The sequence below is a fragment of the Sus scrofa genome, chromosome X (assembly GCF_054392235.1).
Source record: "Sus scrofa isolate SSC_HxYL_T2T_F1_AM1 chromosome X, Sscrofa_HxYL_maternal_Yorkshire_Landrace_v2.0, whole genome shotgun sequence".
Classification (NCBI taxonomy): Eukaryota; Metazoa; Chordata; class Mammalia; order Artiodactyla; family Suidae; genus Sus; species Sus scrofa.
Genome location: NC_139401.1, coordinates 125,041,827 through 125,063,918, shown reverse-complemented (window position 1 = coordinate 125,063,918; position 22,092 = coordinate 125,041,827). Strand labels below are relative to the sequence as shown.

At 42.6% G+C, this 22,092-nt stretch overlaps 1 protein-coding gene across 2 annotated transcripts in view; it reads right to left on the bottom strand.

Annotated features, from left to right (window-relative positions):
• Positions 1–22,092, bottom strand: part of LOC110257749 (uncharacterized) — a 643,664-nt gene that overhangs the window by 363,583 nt on the left and 257,989 nt on the right. The window lies entirely within an intron of this gene.

Here is a 22,092-nt window from a genome sequence, read left to right as displayed (position 1 = left end):
TCTGTACCCCTTACGATGGGTTGCTTGGTCCAGACCAATTTTACAGTATAAAGGTCACTTCATTGTTTGGAGTCTTTTATGCTAGTTGCAGAGATTTCATAGTCTCTAGTCTCTTTGTCCTCAGTTGCTCCATCTTAGAATGTTAGAATCGTCATAGTCAGTTCTGCAAAGCTAGCTATTCTAGTTCCTAACTGGCTAGTGTTACAGACCTGCTCAAAACTGAAACTTAGAAGACTGTTCCATCGTGAAATGCCTGAGGCTTCCTATCTAAGTATATACCCCCTCTCTCGTGAAAATGCTTCTTGCTATGCTTGGTACAGGTAGGAAGTAGCATTTAAGGCATTCAAGTCTGGGGATAAGGAAAGAAACACTCTTCAAGTTGGCTTCACCTAACAAAGCCACCTCAATACGCAGAGGTCAGGGATTGTGCTATTTCCTAGAGCATGGGGTCAAATATTCCCGTTTCATTTATTCATCCATTCAACTAGACAATTTCAAATACCTTTCGGAAAGAGATAAGTCTCCCTCTCCCAAATGTACCTTCCCATATTGTTTATATACAATTTCAAAGAACCCTGAAGCCTACCCATGAGGTCTGTGGCCTCAAGGCCGAAAATGTTGGTTCTATATGATGGACAGGGGCCTTGGCTCCTAGAGAAACACTAGTATCATCTCCTTCATCATCGTAATAATTCCATATATTTGGACAGTGCATGATGATGAAAACATTTTCAGATACCTTATCTCAGTGCCACAACAAAGCTCTGGGGGAGTTTTCATCCCTGTTGTACAGATATATCAATGGTGTAGACCCATCTTAAGTGATTTATCCATTAAACTTTACATTATTCCCTAAACTTAGGTCAAGAAATGCAATTTTAGTCGAAGCAATTATTTGACACTGTGAGGCCAAGAAAATCCATATCACCTGAATTATGACTTTTAAAGTTAAATATCAACATAGTCCTAGAAGTTCTACACCTTAAACAGGAAAGAAAAAGAAATAAATGGCATATAGATTGGAAAGGAAGAAATAAAACTGTCTCTATTTGCAGATGACATGACTGCATAAATAGAAAATCCCGAAGAACTGACAGAACAACTCCTGGACTTATAAATGAATTCATTAAGGTCACAGGATACAAGATAGAGATATAAATACCAACTGTATGGATGGATCTAGAGAGTCTTGTACTAAGTGAAGTAAGTCATACAGAGAAAGACAAATACCATTGATAGCACTTATATGTGGAATCTAAAAAAAATAATACAAATGAACTTATTTACAAAACAGAAACAGACTCACAGACATAGAAAACAAATTTATGGTTACCAAAGGGGAAACATGGGGGGGGGAATAACTTAGGAGGTTGAGATTAACATATACACAATACTATGTATAAAACAGATGACTAACAAGGACCTACTGTATAGAACTGGGAACCCTAGTCAATATGCTGTACTAATCTATATGGAAAAGAATCTGAAAAAGAATGGGTGCCTGTATATGTACAACTGAATCACTTTACACAACAATGTAAATCAACTATACTCCAATAACACTTTTTAAAAATATATCAATTGCATTCCTTGTGCTAACAATGAACATCTGGAAACCAAAGTAATTTACAATCACTTTAAGGAAAATGAAACAGGTACAAACCTAACAAAACATGTACTGGATTTGTACGCTTATAATCACCAAACATTGATGAAAGAAATTAAAGAACACCTAAATAAATGGAGGAATCGATTGCGTTCATAGATTAGAAGACTCGCCATATCAAAGATGTCAGTTCCCCCCTACCGGATCTATAGGTTTAATGCAATTCTTATCAAAATGCCAGCAAGGATTTTGGCAGATGTACACAAGCTTATTCTAAAATTTACATGGAATGTTATAGGTCCTAAAGTAGCTACAACAATATGGACTAAAAAAGAAGAAAGAAGTGAGAGAGATCACTTCACCTAATATTCAAGGTTACTCTATAAGTACAGTAATCAAGACAGTGTAGTATTGACTGAAAGACAGACACATAGATCAATGGAATGGAATAGAGAACCCAGGAATAGATTCGCACCAATGTGCCCAACTGATGTTTCACGAAGGTGCAAAAGCAATACAATGGACATTCTATAGTCTTTTCAACAAACGATGCTGGAGCAATTAGACATCCAGAGGCAAAGAAATGAACCTCAACCTAAGTCTCACACCTTATACAAAAACTAACTCAAAATGGGTCACAGACTTAAATGTAAAATATATGACTTTCGGGAAGAAAAAACATTTATTTTTCTTACTTTTATTGGGAGGACCAGGGGCTTTTTTATATTTGACACCAGAAGCACAAACCATAAAAGAACAAAACTGAAAAATTGGACCTAACTAGATAATCAGATATACATTAAGATATTTTGCTCTGAAAATGCTATGCGCTAGTTTAAAACACAACTCTTCTATTAAAAAATAAATGAAATGCTAATGTGATCAACTGTTTCCAGATGCAGCAAATAGAGACTTTGCTTTAGTTTATGTGGAGTGATGAGTCCACTGGCCAACTTTCCTTGGAGGCTAAGCATGCAGGAGACGTGCTATTGTATTGCCTGAGTCACTTCCAGGGCATGAGTTTCCTGTGGCTATGACTTTTCTAAAGGGTAAGTCAGCTGGAAACAACATATAATGAACACGCACATAGACTGCCTGGTTTGGAAAAGAAACACATTTGGGTAAAAGTAAGTAAAGGATTTTATAGTAGCCTCGCTTTTTGCAATTCTGACCTTGTAGTTGGTTGCCATTTCAAAAACATGGATAAAAATGTCCCTGGGTTCTTAAAACCCACTGATAGAAAGAGCTGGCCTTGATTTCAACTGCACTCAAATCTCCCATTACACTCAAGGAGGGGACCAACACTCAGTGGCAGGATTTGAAACTCAAGGCTGGCCTCTTTATGATGGACAAAGTTGATTGCAGCGAACATTCTTGGCACTGGCTCAAAAAGTTTTGAGTTTCTAGATCCTGAGAGAGAAATTCTCTCAGGAGCCCTTCAGCCTTTCAGGTCACTGATGGGATGGGGGTGGGGGTGCAGTGGGGGACACTTAGGGGAGAAGAGCTGCTGCCTGGCCTCTGGACCAACCATTGACGAAATCTACTCTAGCAGGGGTGTTCGCTAGCTTTCTTATCTACACCTCATCACAGTCTCAGAAAGCGTAAATGCAGGACGATAATCCAAAATTCGAGGAGGGGAACTCACATCCCCTGAGTGCTTAGCATATGTACTGGGCACCCTGCTATGCACTTTATTCCCAAGAACAACATTATAAGGTAGATACGACTGTCACGGCCATTTTACAGATGAGGTAGCAGAGACTCAGAAGGGTGAAGGAACTTGTTGCCTCTTCTGTCAGTCCTGTATAGCTCAGCCTCAGGCTCTCTATCAGCGTGTGTGTGTGTGTGTGTGTGTGTGTGTGTGTGTGTGTGTGTGATGCATCCTGCAACACAAATATCCCCCAGTACAAATACTCCCCAAGATTCAACATCTAGTAGTAAAAAAGATGGCTGATCAGCCATCAAGCGTCCACCAAGGGCAGGCAGCTGGAACAAGTGGTCCCTGGAAGCCCAGCGACAGGGCTTTTTGCTGGAGCGGGGAAAGCAGCGTGAAATTGGCACGGTGTCAAGGGGTGAGGGAAAGGAGGACAGAACCAGAGCCCTAACTAGCAGTTTTGGCGCCCGGGGCAAGCAGCGTGAAACTCGCCTTGTCTTCAGTGGAAGCTGCTCTGGGCAGGGGGAGGGTAGCTCTGTGCACAAAAGGTCCCCTGGCTGGTGCGCTCCCAGCCCTTGACCTCGGGCCTCTCACTCCATCCATCTCCACGACTGCCAAGGGGGCTGGCCTGGGGCCAGGGTGAGGCGTCCAACAGAGACCAGAGAGGTGGTGGGAGAAAAATGTGGTGCCCTCTAAATTTCTGTGCCCCAGTGACCCCACCCTAGCCAGGGCTCTGGAAAGAACAGAACAGAATGTCGAGTCGGGAAGGGAGGTGAGAGAAGTCAGAGGGGAACCGACTGTAAGATTAGGGAGAGGTCAGGGGGCCATCAGTCACGGCGAAAGATAGAAAGTTTTGGTAACTGGAAGGCATTTCAGAGTCCAAGGGCTGCGAGGTGGAGCAGGCAACTGCGAGTGACAGCAGTGGCTGAGGAAGTTGACAGAAGGTCCGAATCACGAGGTCAAAGAGGTCAGTGAATCGGAAGCGCTATTATTTGATTCCGCAAGCTCTGATTGAGCACCTACTACGTGCCAGGCTCTGGGTCAGGCACTTGGGGTACAGTGGTGACCAAGACATGGTTCTCACCCTGATTCAGTTATGAGGGGCTAGTGGGGAGACGGGTGAAAGACCAGCCGACAAGTGCAATGCGAGGTGGCGGTCCTCCACGGCCCACCTGGGTGCTTCAGACCTGGCTCTCAGGCTTGAGAAACTTTCGGTTTACAGAGATGGATCTACTGCGAGGAAGAAAGATAAAGTCAAGGTCAGGGAACAAGTTCAGGCAAGTAGGCGTGGAACTCAGGAGAAGGAATGATCCACCTGGATTCTGAGGGAGAGGGTGGGAGAAGAAAACCAAGAAGGGTTTCAGGAAGGCGTGTGGTGCTGAGCAGGGCTTAGAAGATGGACGTGGGATGAGGAGAGAACTTAGGCTGGAGGGACACGTGGCAGCAGAGCTGCACAGGAGGTACTGGGGGAAGGGGGAGGAACCGGGTGTGTCTAGAGGTGAAGCTGCTCGTGGTGTTAGCAGTGCTGGGAAAGGGGGAGAGGTGAGCGTTAGTAGTGACTAGAGGAGTTCTCGTCCTGGCGCAGTGGAAATGAATCTGACTAGCGTCCATGAGGACGCAGGTTCGATCCCTGGCCTTGCTCTGTGGGTTAAGGATCCGGTGTTGCCATGAGCCGTGGTGTAGGTCGAAGACGCGGCTCAGATCCTGCGTTGCTGTGGCTGTGGTGTAGGCCGGCAGCTATAGCTCCGATTCGACCCCTAGCCTGGGAACCTCCATATGCCAAAAGTGTGGCCCTGAAAAGACAGAAAAAAAAAAAGTGATGAGAAATGTGATTGGAAGGGTCGCTTGTGATCAGAGGACAGTCTTCAGAGTTCAGTCAGGGTCCTTTAAGCAGTGAAGACACAAATGGGATTCTTCTTTTTTAAAGAAGGAAATGACGTGATTTTGTCTGTAGTTTAGAAGGCATTTCTTGGTGCGAGGTCTAGTTAATGGCAGTGAGAGAGGAGAAGCAGAGGGTTCTGTCTAGAAGCTACTGTAGAGGTTCAAGCGCAAGCGCAGGTCCAGATGTCGGACAACGAGGAAGGCAAGGGAAGGGGGGGGTGTGTGTGCTGGAGACGGGGCTCACGGGACTCATCGGCCAGAGCAACACGGGAGCAACTAGAGAAGGCAGGTCCGTGCCACACCCTTCTTTCCAGCTCAACGTTTCATCAGTGGAAGCCACCTTCCTCATTTAAATACATAAGAAATCACAGAGAGATAAATAGACGCAGCAACATTGAAAACAAGCAACTTACCCAAACATCAGCCAGAGCCCTGGCAGAACTGTCCTTAAGCAAAGCATCAGTGGCTTCTGAGCAGTATAGCTGGGCCAGGAAGGAAGAAAGTTGTGACTAAAAATAATAATTCTTGGAGTTCCAGTTGTGGCTCAGCAATAATGAACCCAACTAGTATCTAGGACGACACGAGCTCAATCCCTGGCCTCTCTCAGTGGATTGAGGATCCAGCATCGCTGTGAGCTGTGGTGTAGGTCGAAGACCTGCCTCAGATCCACCGTTGCTGTGGCTGTGGTGTAGGCCAGCAGCTGTGGTTCTGACTGGACCCCTAGCCTGGGAACCTCCATATGTCACAGGTATGGCCCTAAAAAGAAAAAAACAAACAAACAAAAAAAAAAACCTCATCACAAGAAAAAAATTTGGTAACTATGTGTGGTGAGGAATAGCATAGGGAACTATATTCAATATCCTGTGATAAAGCATGACGGAAAAGAATCCCTTTTCAAAAACAAATGTAAAGACAATGCAAAAAAATAATACTTAATATGTATTGAGCTTGTTTTGTTTTGGCCACGCCTGAAGCATGTGGAAGTTCCTAGGCCAGGGATCGAACCTGAGCCACTGCTGAAACACGGGATCCTTAACCCACCACGACACAGGAACTTCCTTGAACTTGTTCATTGTGCTAACACCCAGGGAGGTGTTTTACATGAAATATCCCACTTAATCTTTCTAATAATCTCATGTAGTAGGTACTATTATGTCCACTTCCCAAGGAGAAAACAGGCTCGGTGAGGTTTTGTTCACACAGGTTTAGATCACACAGTGAGTACGTGGTTACTAGAGATTTGAACTCAGGGCCACGTGCCACCAAGATTGCTTTGGAAATGAGCCTCCTGAGCTATGACATCAGAAACAAGGATCCACCTCCAAGCAGAAGAGGGCCAAGAACCCTCTCTCTGAATTAGCCGAGGCTTCTTTCCCCCACACACTTGTTCCACGTAAAAGCCAGAGCCATAATTCCCAGGGGACAGGCACCAAATGAACCAAGAACCTATTAGAAATCATAAGAACTTCAAGAATTCAGAAACCAAGTTAATATCTAAAAATCAAGAGCTTCCTTATCTATCAGACTATCTTGTTAGAAAATAGTAAGGATGAATCCCATTTCCAGAAGCAACGATACATTCAAAACAACTAAGAATAATCTTAAGAAATGTGTGTAAGAAATGGGCTATGAAGAAAATGATAATATAAGCAAGGAGTCCACAACCATAAAGAAGAGTGGAAATGCTGAATTCCGGAGAACCAATCTTAGTAATCAATGGAGGAAATGACGATTTTTTTTCTTTTTTACAGTCACACCTGCAGTACATGGAAGTTCCCAGGCCAGGGGTCAAATCAGAGCTGCAGGTGAGGCTTAACGCCGCAGCCACGGCAATGCCAGATCTGAGCTGCATCTGCGACCTATGCTGCAGCTTGTGGCAATCTGGGATCCTTAACTCACTGAGAGAGGCCAGGGATCGAACTTGCATCCTCGGGGACACCATGTCGGGTTCTCAACCTGCTGAGCCACAACAGGAATTCCAGAAATTACGATTGTTCTGTGACCTTTAAACATTTTTGTCAAAACAAGAAAAATGCTCTTAGTGTCCATTCCATTATAAATACAAGGGAATGAAAAAATTATAAAAGCACTAGTTATTTAGTACACTGTCATTTCAACATTAGAAACATTGAGAATGAAAGGGTTGTATTCGTAGAAAGCTTGTCAACGTTGGTTTTAACAGTACTTGCCTTCTCATATAATACATGCGAGCCTAATTTATATGCCTTGATGAATCATCATACACTTATTTAAGTGTTGGATTTAATATTTTTTCCTTCGTGTTTTCAGTGTGAAGTATCTCCAAGAGTTTCTTCAATGTGAAGGTTTTTGCTGGCATCCCTGTCTCTGGGGTATCTTCATCCCTTTCATCACAACAACTTTCATAACAACATTTATGTTCATGATTTCACCCTCACTGAATTCCTTGGATCGCATTTCTAGGATCTCTCGAATTGCAGCAGTGACAAAATTCCCACAGTTGGCTATTTCTTTAACTTCATTTCTATTCAGTTCTAATTTCACTTCCAGCAATATCACTGTTTGTTTCTTTGCTGCCCCTTCATCTTTGTTGGCTGATTGCTCTTTTATTATCTATTTGTGTAAAATGTTATGGAATTTATCCCCGAGAAACAAGGAGACAGCAGGACTATGCGTTCTGCGCGCAGTGGCCAATCACCAAGAAACTCTGAAAGGAGTGATGTGGTTGCTCACTCATCACTCCATGCCTGTTATTTACGTAGTGAAAGTGGACTGAAGAGACAGTACCGAAGTTTGTGCTTTATGCAATTACCCATAGCTAATACACCATGGTGACTGAAATTCCAGCTGTGTTGCTGGAGCTGATGTTATCTTAAAGCTATGTGTCATGTGCTGTTCTAAGTTCCTCTTTACATGTGTTAATGCACCTTATGCATAAACCCAATGAAGTAGGTACTGTAAGTATCCCCATTTGATAGACAAAGAAACTGTAGCACAGAAAGATTAAGTAACTTTCTTTCTTTCTTTTTTTTTTTTTTTGTCTTTTTGCTATTTCTTTGGGCCGCTCCCGCGGCATATGGAGGTTCCCAGGCTAGGGGTCGAATCGGAGCTGTAGCCACTGGCCTACGCCAGAGCCACAGCAACGCGGGATCCGAGCCATGTCTGCAACCTACACCACAGCTCACGGCAACGCCGGATCCTTAACCCACCGAGCAAGGGCAGAGACCGAACCCGCAACCTCATGGTTCCTAGTCGGATTCATTAACCACTGCGCCACGACGGGAACTCCCTTTCTTTCTTTCTTTCTTTCTTTCTTTCTTTCTTTCTTTCTTTCTTTCTTTCTTTCTTTCTTTCTTTTTTTTTGCTTTGCTTTTTAGGGCCGCACCTGTGGCATATGGAGGTTCTCAGGCTAGGGGTTGAATCAGAGCTACAACTGCCAGCCTATACCACAGCCACAGCAACCCGGGATCCAAGCTGCATCTGCAACCCACACCACAGCTCATGGCAATGCCGGATCCTTAACCCACTGAGCAAGGCCTGGGATTGAACCTTCGTCCTCATGGATGCTAGTCAGATTCATTAACCACTGAGCCATGACGGGAACTCCTAAGTAACTTTCTAAGTCACATAGCTAGGAAGTACCAATGCCAGAAAGTGAACTCAAGCAGTCTGACTCCCAAGGCTGATCACTTTACAAAAATCGTATGCTGCCTCATACACCACAGTGCCGAGATGTTTTTTTCCTCATAATAAGTTACAAGGTTAATGCTATTTGCAAAAGCATCCCGGCAGGATTTTTGCAAATAGAACTTGAAAGATTCTAAGTTTATTTGTAAAGCAATGGGCTAGAGAAACTAATGATTCTTATATTATAACACGATTTAAAGCTACAGTAATTAAAGCAATACTGTTCCAGAGCTAGAGTGGAAAGATAGATCAAAGTAATTCAGGAAGCAGCCCAGAAAAAGAGCGTCGTATCTTTAAATGTTTTTTAAGTATAAGAGTAAGTTGAACCTCAAATCAGAGAGAAAATGAAATGTATTGTACAAATGGTATTGGGTGAATTGCTTAACTATGGTAAAAGAAAGTTAGATTCCTTCTTCATATTTCACACCCAAATAAAATTTGGTGGTTTAGAGAGTTAATGTAGAAAATGAAAGCATAAACGCATAAATAAAAGTGAATATTTCAAATGCCTTGAATCTCGAGAAGGACTTTATTAACATAAAAGCAATAGAAAAAACCAAAAGGAGAAAAGCATAATAGAGTCAAACATATTCAAATTGAAAACTTTTGTAGGTCAAACGTGCCATGAACAAAATTCAAAAACCAACCTCAAACTAAGATTTTTGTTTTGAAACAACATAACAAAGTGTTGATAGGTATTCTGATTATGTGAGTAGATCGTAAAAAGTAGTAGGGAAAATGTACAGCTCAATAGAAAAAAAAAAAGGAAAAGACCATAAATAGATGCTATACAAATGAAATATAAAACCTAATCAAGATATCTAAAATGTTAAACACTACCTGTAATAATAAAATACAAATTAAAATAGTATACGTTTTTTGACCTAGCAATTAGAAAGACTGTGTGTGTGTGTGTGTGTGTGTGTGTGTGTGTGTGTGTGTGTTTTATTATAACATCCACATTTGGTGAGGGTGGAATGAAACAATGAACCTTAGTCCTACTGCTGGGAGTACACATGGATACATCTGTCCTGGGAAACAGTCTATCAAATTTTTTTTTGGACGCGGGCAGGCAGCATGCAAAAGTTCCCTGGTCAGGGATCAAACCCACGCCACAGCAGTGACATTGCTGAGTCTTTAACCACTAGGCCACCAGGGAACTCCTATTGAATAACTTTAATTCACAATTTTATTTGCTAATTTATCTTCTGGGAATCCCTTTTAAGAATACTAGTGTTGTTTATAATATTGCAAAACTGTTCACAACAGGACAGCTAAGACTAACATAGTTAAAATGTGACACAGTCTTTCAATTGCACAGAGTAATGCTGCTATTTTCAAAGAATGTCTATGGGAATGGAGAAAAGCTCAAATACATTAAGCAAAAATCAGAGAGAGGGAGTTCCCGTCGTGGCCCAGTGGTTAACGAATCCGACTAGGAACCATGAGGTTGCGGGTTCGGTCCCTGCCCTTGCTCGGTGGGTTAACGATCCAGTGCTGCCATGAGCTGTGGTGTAGGTTGCAGACGCAGCTCGGATCCCGCGTTGCTGTGGCTCTGGCATAGGCCAGGGGCTATAGCTCCGATTCGACCCCTAGCCTGGGAACCTCCATGTGCCGCGGGAGCGGCCCAAGAAATAGCAGAAAAGACAAAAAAAAAAAAAAAATCAGAGAGAGGGCATTCAAATTTATACACTATGATCCCAATTTTAAGATAAAAGTGAGTATTTGCATAGAAAAAATGATGGAAATATAACCAAATGTTATTCCTGGGTGATAGGACTATAGATTACTTTCATTTTCTTTTTAACTTTCTGCATTTTACAACTTCTCTAAAACAGACATGTATTATGTTTTTAATTTTAAAGAGTCAGAAATATAATCTCAATGAGTTTCCCTGCATCCATCCATCCATTCATCCATCCATCTACTCATCCTCCTTTTCCTCTCTTTCCTTCAGATCTTAAAGAAACCTGTATTCCTTCTCCTGTCCCAGGTTTACTTCCATTGTTGCCAAGGTCAATTACAGCTGACGCTTGAATAGCATGAGTTTGAACTATGCAGGTCAGAACTTTTTGCTATGAGTGTATCCTACAGCATCACACGATCCACAGCTGGTTGGATCCACAGATGTGGAACCACGGATATGAGGGTCCACTGTAAAGTTATATGGATTTTCCACTGTGCAGGGGTCAGTGTCCCGAACCTCTGCCTTGTTCAAGGGTCAACAGTAATTATCTCCTTTTTAAAGCTCTGTCTCTTTCCCTTCTCATGGGCTCCTTTCTCTCCACCCTTACACAGGATCACATTCCTACTAGCTCCAAATCACTCTCTTAAAAGCCCCTCGCTCATTTTGCCACCCTCTCCTTCCACTAAGAACAGCTTTTAAGTATGATCTACATTTACTTCCTCTGCCTCTTTACCAACTACTCCTTAAACCTTCACCATCTACCTTTCAAATCAATTACTCTACGGACATGCGCTCCTAAAAATCACCGCTTCTAACTGCCCATTCCAAGTGCTTCCTATCGGACCTTAACATCGCCACCCGCTAGGCAGCACTTGTCAGGGTCCATCAGGCTCTCTTCCAGGAAACCATAGCTGTGGTGACAGACATTGCCCCTTTCTACTTCCAGCTCCCGCCCCCACCTCTCCCAACACTTTTCTTTTTTTCTGGCTCTCCTTCCTCCACCTCTCTCGGACCTTACCTCTGCCCTAAATTTGAGGCTTAAATTGCCAAGTCTCTGCTCAACTTTTACCACCCCCATGCCCAGCACTGGACATGTGTGGACAGTCAAATATCTCACCCCAAACCTACTCTTCTTCCGGGCTTGTCTGTTTCTATAAATGGTACCACCTAAGTTCCCCCTCAAAATGCTTTGAGAAGGAGACTGCCTTTTTCACACCCATTGCCAAAGCCCCAGCTCAGGCTCTTGTCATTTTTTTCCGGGAGAGGTGAAGAAGGCTGCATCCCACATCTTCGCATTAAACTGATTTTTTTGGACGGGAAGGACCTCCTCCCTGGCGGTAGGAACGGAGAATGGGAGGTTTCCCATTAACCCCTGCAAGCCCCTTATTAGAAATGCAGCACAAACACTGCAGAACTCTTCCAGGATATATTCTCTTGCTTAGATTTATTTAAAAGACAGCCCACAGTTTCAGGAAGCCTATCCCTGAGATGGGATGTCAGAAACAGAATGCTAGGGGATCAGAGCAATTTTGGTCCAGAGGCAGAGAGGAACAACCCTCAAGTCAATGTCAGAGTTCATGAGGTAACCCAGAGATGGGTTATACTACAACCAGTGGGACATCAGGAGAGCTCCCATTTTAGCTAGAAAGTCTTACTAACTAGAACTTAAGCTTTGAAACGTATTGTTTAAGCTTGATGCATACTCTGCGTCTTTAGCAGTCTTGGGCAAAACCATGGTCTCTGCGCTCTAGCGAAAGTTCCACTTCACAGCAATTGCAATGTTCTTCCTCAGCAAGGGGGCTTGCCTTGACCACACGCTGACAGCTGCAGTCACCAGCAAGAGACCTAACAATGATTATTTCTGTCTTTAGGGCTACACAGAAAAGAAGGTCTCTCTCTCCTTTGGGCCCCCCCTAAAAGAACTTGGGTAACCTCAAATGGGTATTGTGAGGATAAAGGAAACAAGGCATGCAAAGCACTTAGCCCAGTGCCTGGCACATAGTAGGCCTATAATAAAGGGGGTAGCTATTACATTTGCCCTCTTGACATTTATCTGTTCTATTGTATATGCACTATGTCTGCCTTTTGTGACCCTACTTTGGGTCCTGGAAGGCAGTAACTGTGCCTTAGCTCCCTTAGCACCTAAATGGCCCTTAATAAAGGATTAACCAGAACTTATCCTTGTAGACAATACTCATGTGTTTTGGAAGTTCCAACTTGTCTTACTTTGCAGAATCTAGGCTGAGAGAGTCCGTGGTCCCCTGGGATGGACCCCTCCTACTGGTTGCCAGATCTGCTCCTGTGTGTCTCTCCTGTCCAGGACATGCTCATAGTCCCCTGTAGCTGTGCCTCATTGAGTATCTGTGCACTGGGCACTTTCACAGACACATTCATCTCTGCTTTGTCTCTCTAATGCTTAGAAGTCCTTGGCACACTAGAGGACACACAATGTATTATCCCGAGTAGCTTTTCTTTATTTTTATTATATCAATCTATTACTGGGTTAGTAGTGTTATTTCTGTGAGTTATTTTAGAATAACTTTTAAATAGTTTAGTACTTTTAATAATTTATGTTATCACAAAAATATGAAAAATACCTATTCTGTGCCACCTGTTGAACAAAAAAAGTGAAGCCCTCTACACATTACTTGAAGAAGTTTCACCTTACATGGAAAAGTAAAATTTTGATTCATTTGAATCCTAACAACTAAGCCTTTGGTCAATCAGCTCCTGTCCATTCTAAGCTTTGGAGGTAAGGGGAAAGCAGAAAAGACCAAGAGAAAAAACCTCGAGGTCATGTCAGGAATTTCTTTAAAAAGCAGGCCTTACATATAAAATATGGGACTTCTAGCTAAATGTGAAGTTCAGATACACAACGAATTTTTTCTTAGTATAAGTATGTCCCAAATATTGCATAAAACATACTTAAACAATTATTTGTAATTTCTCCAAAATTCACATTAAACTAGGTTCCCTGTATTTTTATTTGCTAAATCTGGCAACCCTACTAAAAACTTGTGTTTCACACGACACTTGGGGGATCAAGTTAAAGCCCTGAGGATTTCCTGTATACACAGTTGGCATTCAATAAATGTTTGTTGAACTGATTACATAATGGTGATTATTAGTAGTTACTTTTTGATCACTGAGTTATTTAAATGCGTGAAAAAGGACTGATGTCAACTTAGAAAGAATTCTGACAATAAAGCAGCCACAAAAAGGGAGTTTCCAATTAACCCTCTAGTAACCAAATAGGAAAAGCTCACGCATTTGAGAGGAGAGCACCTCATGATGCTGTTGGCAGGCACTTAAAACTTATCCTGACTTGTATATGAAAGGTTTCTAATTTTTTTGGCTTGGTGCTTGAATATCACAACGTGTGTGTGTGTGTGTGTGTGTGTGTGTGTGTGTGTGGACGTGGGGGGATGGTTAGAGGCAGGGGGCAGGAGAGGCAAGACAAGAAATGTAAGGCCAATGAATGGAAAACAAAACACTTGAAAACTTTTCTTCCTGCTACATTTCATGGAGAGTTAATGGCTTTTTTAAAGTACTTTCAAAATCAGAATTAGCCAGCGCAGAGTAGCAGGCACAAATATGGCCTCTAGTGTTCTATTAATGACGGGATCAAACGAAGAAGCTCTTCTACATGCTCTTTATGAAAGAGCAGGAGAACCAATGCGATGTTTCGTTTCTTGGAGGAAACTGAAAAAAAAAAATAATCCCATATTACCACAATACAGCATGAGTTCAATGCAAATGGAAAAGACTGGTGGCTTATTAATAGGCTCTCCCTGTAGCAAGCTGGCCTTCCCGGCTTCAGTTTGAAATTGATTATTTTAATACAGAATTCCTGAATGAAAGAGGTTCTTGGCCTTTTCCTGGGCTGTTGAATAATGTATGTGGGAGAAAGCAAATAGCAGCAGAGGGTCTCAGCTGCGGGAACAATGGCGCACACCCAGAGCTGAGGGGGCACGTTAGTTTATCATCGCCTTGTCAATCCTCCTAGCCTGGGAATCGCGGGGCAGCCTGGAAAGCAGCAGCTGCCCGACGTGTGGTGAACTGACCGGGGCACTTTAAAGAGACGACTCCATTTACCCATCTGAAAACAAGATATTGATTTTCCTCCAGCTTTGGAGAGAAAAGAGCCGTCCCGAAAATATATGGAGACCACCATTTATCCAGGCTCCTCCCCCAACAATCACACCACCCCAACTGCTTTCTTGGCTTCCTCTCCACAAAGTTCCATTTTTTTCCCTCCTTCACCTGGGGTGCGCAGAAAGCCACCCTCCTTTTCTGCCTTCTGTGAACACACCGCTCAGAGTCCTTTTAAGCTGACACTGGAAAAGGGCGTAATGACAGGCATCTGGGGACATACTTTAGGAATTAGAATCAATTTTTTCCATCTGCGTGGAAATAACATATTTCAGTAAACTTCAGGCTGGCGCTTTACAGCTCTCTTGTCTCAAGCTGTGTGCATCTTACTTAAGTCGTTGGGGCAAAACTTGTCACATCCTAGAACAATGACATCCTTCGGCTCCTTAGATGTCTTTTGCCATGGTTTTTTTTTTCCCCATCACCCATAAAAGCCTAGAAGATCTTAGGACACAGATCAGGTGAAAAAAAATGAAGCTTGTTTTGCCATAAGAAGCATCCATAAGCACTCCTTAGACCCACCAGAGTTTAAACTCAGCGTGCTGAGGGCAAGGGGAGAAATGTGTCTCTGAATTGAAGGCCCCGGAAGGCCAAGCTCCTTGGGAGGTGACTTGACTACTCCACAGGCTTCAAGAGCCTGGAAGCGTGTTATCTGAGGTCAAACTCAATTTCTTTAATGGCTCGTATCCTCACGTGCTCAAAGTCCTGCCTGACTGAGGAGACCGGATGCTTGACGCGGACACCTTTCTCTAGAGAGGGAAAAGGAATGGGTAAGTAGGCGAGGGTCCAGTCCTCACCAAGACTCAGTCACCAAAAAGAGAAGTTAGGCAGGGACTGCCAATCCTGGATTTTCCATATGGTATTTTTTTTCTGGAAAATTCCTTGTCCCATCACCACTATGGGAAGTCTCATAAAAATCTAGGGGAGACCAAGGAAAAGGATGGAGTGGGGATGGAATAAAAAGAGAGGGGAAAAACAGCTCTTGAAAAGCAAAGAGGAAAAGCCATCCCTGGTTGCTGTGAAGGTAGGTCAGAGATGGCAAGGGGCGGCCTTAACCCTGTGTGTTTAGGCACCAGGATCCAGAAATGTGAGCTGAAGCCTGCGAGCGAGTGGCCCCAGTGGTTGAGCTCTCTGTTATGCTAAACAAGCACCGGAGGTGGACTGGCCCAACCATCTGCTAGAGACATGCATAAATCGAGGGAAGGTACAGCATGTGTATGATGCAGAGTACATGGGAAAAAGCAAAAGCGCGTCATTAAAAAGCAGCAGAAAGCAACTGGAGAGCAGAATGCGGTGGGCAGAGAGTAGCGTTCCAATTATTATTAATGTTAATAACCACACGCGGGGAACTCCGGGTTCTCTGGTTATTCAGCAGACAGGATGTCTCCGGCAGTGTGGGGGTAGGGAGGGCCAGCTTAGCCCCTGGAAGCTGCAGCACTGATCTGATTTCATGACACTTTCCCCACCTGGACAAGTACTGGATAGTGTGGAGCTCTCCTTTCCAGAGCTGACTTTTCCTAGCAGAGCATTAACCTCCTTTTCAGTATGGGAAAGTAAAGATGGAGAGGCCAAAAATCCACCCTGACCCAAGCCCTGTTACCATTTTTACTTACGTCTGTCTAGTGTTCTTGTGTCAGTCTTCTTTCCTGTCCTTACTATTCTTACACGCTATTGTCCTTCCTCTGAACATATAGGCAGTTTCAAATGATGGCGCAGTGTTTGAAATTGCTCATTTCAAACTTTTGGTGGAATTTAAAATTATTTTTATATTTTAGGATAACCTAATAAGCCTTGACAATTTGGGGACATCCTTATTCTGAAGGCAGGAAGGGGAGGAGGGACAGAGCAGAAATTGGGATGGGGAGTCACTAGCCCAAAAGAAGAGAGCATCAGCCATCTGGGGCTGCGACCACCTGCATCTGGGGCTCCAAACTGGCAGCCCATCCCAATCCTCAGATGAGCCTCGTATTACACTCCTTATCGTATGATACTCCTCTGACTTTTCCCATTTCCATCTCTGCCTGGCCCCAGAAGGCATTTATATTTACGACCCCTTGGTGTGATTTTTAAGATATTCTGAAAGCCCTCACTTCCTCCACAGAAGACTCCAAACCAAAGGTTCTTAACTGTGGGCATTTCTTTTCTCCATAGGGGATATTTGGCAATGCCTAGAGATATTTTTAGTTGTCATCACTAAGAAGGAGGTTGTTGCACTACCAGCATCTAGTGCTAGATGCTAGTAGTAAAAAGCCAGAGATGCTTTTAAATATGATACAATGCACAAGAAAGTCCCCCACACCAATTATCCAGCCCAAAATGTTAAGAGTGCTGAGACTGAAAGACTCTGCTCTAAAGCAGGGCTGAGACTTGCACCATTAGGGTTTCCTGCCTTAGGATTTTGGTCCCTTGGAAAATGCATATCCCACTGAGAGCAATGTTCTAGGCTGCTGGCCCTTTATATCTGAATATGAAGGAAGGATCTGTGAATGGGATTGGACGGAGGTTACATGAGGGAAGAATAGGAAAAACAGAATTTGGAGGACCTCAAAAACAGGCTCTAGTGGTAGACTTTCTCCATTAAACAATCAAGATGATTCCACATCAAATTTCTCTTAGTACCACCACCATTAATAATCACACACCACTATCTAGGGTTGATTACTTCCTCTTGAAAGGCACTGTACTCACTGCTTTACACGCATGATCTCATGCATCCTCACAACAATCCTATGAAACAGATGAGGAAACTGAGGCTCAGAGATATTAAGTAGCCAGCTCAAAGTCACACATCTAATGAGTGGTAGAACTGGAACTTGGAACCTTGCCTTACCGACTCCAGAGATCAAGTTCTTAGCCAAGAGAAAATGTCAACATTTATTGAAAATTTACCCTGAGTTAAATTCCCATTTCTTTACCATTAGCCATCACAAAATACTGTGTGGGATATATTATTATCACCCCCGTCAAACAAGTGAAGAAACTGAGGATTAGACTAACATTACATCTACCCAACTTCCTAAGTCTACAGTCAAAGGATAAAAGTTCAGTCCCTCAGGCTCTTACTTACATTGGAGGTAGTGATATGGAATGGACAAAGCACTGAACTTAGACCAGATGACACACTTTGAAGTCCTGGCTGAGCCACAGTCTTAATGGGTGACCTCAGTCAAGTCCCTGGAACCAGAGCCCCTGCACAACTCTCAAGGAGATGCCTGGTTTTCTATAGTTAGCTTTGATATATTTAGAGGAAGTGCCTCTGCCCAAAGATAGAGCAATGAAGAAACCTGGTTGGTCTAGTGAAGGCACTTTCAGTCAAAAGGGATGAACCAGAAAAACTGAGGGAGCTCTATCTCAAAAGGCGGACATGAGATCTTAATGGCTTCCAAGATAGAAGCATACTCAATAATCTTGATTCTGTTCCCACAACCTTCACATGCTGTTATCAAAATCTGAGCATCTTTCAAAGTCAACTCCTTCTACTAACAATGCCCAATAAAATCCTGATTTTCTAAAATGTAAAGTGATGATGCTACCTGAATCTTAGAATAATGCTATCTGGGGGTCTGAGTAAGATTTTGCATGTTTTGGTAATGAGAATATCCTCTAGATCTTTTTACCAAACCTATCAGGGCTTCTTCAGTCAGTTCAGGCTGAAGATAAATTGAATTGTAATGGACTGTCTTTTAGATGATTCAACAAAGTCGTTTGGCAGCTCATCATAGTAATTGCCAAACCCAAATTTGCAAAGATATAACATCACCAGAGTTCCCGTTGTGGCTCAGAGAAAACGAATCTGGCTAGTATCCCTGAGGATGCAGGTTCAATCCCTGGCCTAACTCAGTGGGTTAAGGATCTGGCGTTGCTGTGAGCTGTGGTGTAGGTCACAGACGTGGCTTAGATCTGGCGAAGCTGTGGCTGTGGTGTAGGCCAGCAGCTGCAGCTCTGATTTGACCTGTAGCCTAGGAACTTCCATATGCTGTGCAGCCCTAAAGAGTAAAAAACAAACCAAAAAAAAAAAAGGAAAAAAAAGATATAACATCTCTGAAATGAATAAATCATAAAAGTGTTGAAACTATGAACTACCCTGACTTAGTACTTTTCACAATGTACAAGAGACTTCTAATATCATTGCATTTGCCTTAAATTTTTAAATTATCCTCCAGTGCCTCAGGGCAACTTGGTGCAGTTTGGTGATCACAAGTGTATAACGAAAATTATATGTTTCTCCAATTTCAAGCCTCATTCTTGTTTCCCATGGGTACCCAGTGTTAATATTTCTTGTATATAATTCCAGACAATTTCTATGCATAATCAAATGGAAATTCATTATACCTACTGTTCTGATCTCTGCCTTTTTTTTTTTTTTTTTGCTTAATAAATCTGGATATAATTTGTTAGCATTACATACAATTCCTTGTGTTTTTTAATAGTTGCATGGTTTACGGTAATTTATATAAGATTTCTATTGATGTACATTTAGTTATTTAACATTAGCAACAGCGTTGTAATGAATATCCTTCTACATTTATCTTTGTCCACCTGCAGGATGAATTCTAGAAACAAAATTCCTGGGTGAGGTGTTATGTACATCTAAAATTTTGAGAGATATTACATTTGTTGTAATTAATTTCAATTAATTGCTACCCACAGACGCGTAAGGTTTAGGCAAAAGAGAGAAAACTTCCAGCTGGCATATGCTCCCAATGGCATGTTCCACAGAACATCAGGAGACAGAATGACCCAGGGTGGAGAGGCTACTTAAACAGGAATAGAAAAGACATACACTAGAGGACTCTAGCAAAGGATGGATTGATATTAGGAGTTTTTCTCTTGGGGTTTTTGTGGATAAAATGCAGAGAGCTTGTGTAATTCAGCAGAGGGAAGATCTAAATCGTCTGCTGGAGAGGATGTGGAGAAAAGGGAACCCTCCTGCACTGTTGGCGGGAATGCAAATTGGTGCAGCTGCTATAGAGAACAGCATGGAGTTTCCTTTAAAAACTAAAAACAGAGTTGCTGTATGATCCTGCAATCTCACTCCTGGGAATATATCTGGAGAAAATTCTAATTCAAAAAGATATATGCACCCCTATGCTTACTGCGGCACTATTACCATAGCCGAGACATGGAAACAATCTAAATGTCCGTTGACGGATGGATAAAGAGGATGTGGTACATATATAAAATGGAATATTACTCAGCCATAGACGCAGCCCTAAAAGACAAAAGATGAAAAAAATATGAAAAAGAATTATGGAAAAGAATACGAAAGTCTATAACTAAATCACTTTGCTGTACACCAGCAACTAACACAACATTGTAAATCAATTGTACTTCAATTTTTTTGGTCTTTTTTTGTCTTTTCAGGGCCACCCAGCAGCATATGGAGGTTCCCAGGCTAGGAGTCCAATCAGAGCTGTAGCCACTGGCCTACACCAGAGCCACAGCAATGCATAATCTGAGCTGCATCTGTGACCTACACCACAGCTCAGAGCAACTCAGGATCCTTAATCCACTGAGTGAGGCCAGGGATCGAACCCACATCCTCATGGGTGCTAGTCAAGTTTGTTAACTGCTGAGCCATGATGGGAACTACCCTGTACTTCGATTTAAAAAAAAAAAAGGAGTAAACCTTTGTTTTCACTTACTTCTACCTCTAAATAAAATTTAGCATCCTTTCAAGTATGAATGTGGCAATAATCCATAGTATGAACAGTACTTGTAACTCTTTCAGCAAAAGCAATCACACATATTTTCATTTCACTTACTGCTGCTGCAGATACCTTGAAATATATTTAACGCTAATAACTCCTTTTGAAAAATGGCAAATATTAGATCCACTGTTAGATCTGGTTATTTAATACATTAATAAAGATGCATACATAGTGTTATATCATAAGCTCTTTTTCAATATGATAAGTATTTCAATTTTATTTTGTGCCATCACATTAGTTATCAATCTGCATAACAAATGACCACAAACTTAGTGGTTTAAAACAACAGCTCCTGCTGTGGCACAGGAGGTTAAGGATCCGGGGTTGTCTCTCTGGCAGTGCAGGTTTGAACCCCAGTCCAGCATGGTGGGTTAAGGATCTAGTATTACTGCAGCTATGATATAAGTCAAAGCTGCGGCTCAGACTCAATCCCTGGCCTGGGAAATTCCATATGCTAAGGGTGCCATCAAAAAACAAAAACAAAAACAGGCATTTACGATCTCACAGCTTCTTGGGGTCAGGAATCTGACCTTGCTAGAGCCTCTGCTTCAAGATCTCACAAAGGCTGCAATCAAAGCATGAGCTAGGGCTGTGCTTGCATCTTGAGGCTCAGCTGGGGAAAGACTCATTTCTAAGCTCACATGGTTGTTGGCTGAATTCAGTTCTTTGCAGCCTGTTGGACTGAGGGTCTCAGTTTCTTGTCACTTTATCTTTGTCATTTGGAGCTGCCGTCAATTCTTTGAGAGTAACTGACAACATAGCTCTCTTCTATAGAGTAACTGAAAACAGAGCTGCTTGCTTCATCAAAGTCAGCAAGAGAGAGAATCTGCTCCCATGACAGATTTTTTTTTTTCTTTTTACGGCTGCACCAGCGGCATATGAAGGTTCCCAGGCTAGAGGTCAAGTCAGAGCCACAGCTGCCGGCCTACACCATAGCCACAGCAATGCCAGATCCAAGCCATGTCTGCGATCTACACCACAGCTCATGGCAATGCCGGTTCCTTAATCCACTAAGCAAGGCCAGGGATCAAACCCATGTCTTCATGGATACTAGTCGGGTTTGTTATTGCTGAGCCACAACAGGAACTCCAAAAGTTAAAATCTTATATAAGATTTCCATGGTACAACCACTATGGAAAACAGTATGGAGATAGCTTAGAAAACTATACATAGAACTACCATATGACCCGGCAATCCCACTCTTGGGCATATATTCGGACAAAACTTTCCTTGAAAAAGACACATGCACCCACATGTTCATTGCAGCACTATTCACAATAGCCAAGACATGGGAACAACCCAAATGTCCATCGATAGACGATTGGATTAGGAAGATGTGGTATATATACACAATGGAATACTCCTCAGCCACAAAAAGAACAAAATAATGCCATTTGCAGCACCATGGACGGAACGAGAGACTCTCATCCTGAGTGAAGTAAGTCAGAAAGAGGAAGACAAATACCATATGATATCACTTATATCTGGAATCTAATATACGACACAAACGAACCTTTCCACGGAAAAGAAAATCATGGACATGGAGAATAGACTTGTGGTTGCCAAGGGGGAGGGGGAGGGAGTGGGATGGATGGGGAACTTGGGGTTAACAGATGCAGACACTGGCATTGGAATGGATAGGCAATGAGATCCTGCTGTATAGCACTGGGAATTATGTCTGGTCACTTGTGATGGAGCCTGATGATGGGAGAAAAAAAATCTATACATGTATGTG